Here is a 993-nt window from a genome sequence, read left to right as displayed (position 1 = left end):
TCACAAGCTCCTGTCCGAAACCATGCCACTGTTGGATGCAGGAGTCGTCTGTTCGACTCCTGCAAAGTACAACACGGGTGCAGGGTAAATGGAGATCAGGATGTAACTTTCCCTCAGCATCAACCATGGATCATCACATCGTAATAGAGTATATGCATGTAGCTGTCGCTGACTGGCAACCCTAAGTTAACAGAGTCTGATGAATTCGAACCTGATGATGATATGGGTGCTGAACCATAAATCATCAGGTGGTGTGGATGCTAGACCTTGAAAAGTCACTGGTGTGGATGCTAGACCTTGGAAAGTCACTGGAAGTCAGCAAGAACGTTGGCATGGCTGACAAGGATGAGGATGCCTCAAAACATTGGCGAAGGTACAGGGACTGCCAGGCGAGTAGTCAAAGATGACGCTTTGACTTCCCTCTTCAGCTGTTTGATACGATTATAAATGTACATTCCCCTAGGCCTGGCGAGCTCATACTGTTGCATGGATGGGTTGGGGAATATCAGAGAATGCGTTTTAGCAGCATGCAGTTGCTCACAGCCGAGTTTTACTACTGCTTCTGCTACATTGTGCCCGTTGCAAATATGCAACACAGTTTGGTCCGACACATCGGCAGAGCAGAAGAGTCAAGCCAAACTTAGTTACCTACTTTCCTTTCCGTTCAATGGACCGCAAACCTGCACAATCTGCGAATTGCTAGGATCGAACTAGCGACCTCTAGATCTTCAGTCTAGCGCTCTCCCAACTGAGCTAAATCCGCACGGTCTTCGATCGAGCAGCTCATACATGTGCTGTAAGATATGAGACCATCACATTGCGTGATGTGAGAGGTAACGGGCCCTGATTTGTAGCATCGCATCAGCTCCTGCAAGCCGCTTGCTTGCTTGGCTACTATATGTACACATGTCAACTACCCTTCCTTGGCGACGATGCAAGATAGAGCAGCGTGCGACTGACTTACCGGAGGATGGAGATATTATTGATCCTGGG

This window comes from Volvox carteri (assembly GCF_000143455.1).
Source record: "Volvox carteri f. nagariensis unplaced genomic scaffold VOLCAscaffold_10, whole genome shotgun sequence".
Taxonomy (NCBI): Eukaryota; Viridiplantae; Chlorophyta; class Chlorophyceae; order Chlamydomonadales; family Volvocaceae; genus Volvox; species Volvox carteri.
The sequence above is the reverse complement of the archived record's forward strand: the minus strand, read 5'-3'. Positions refer to the sequence as shown.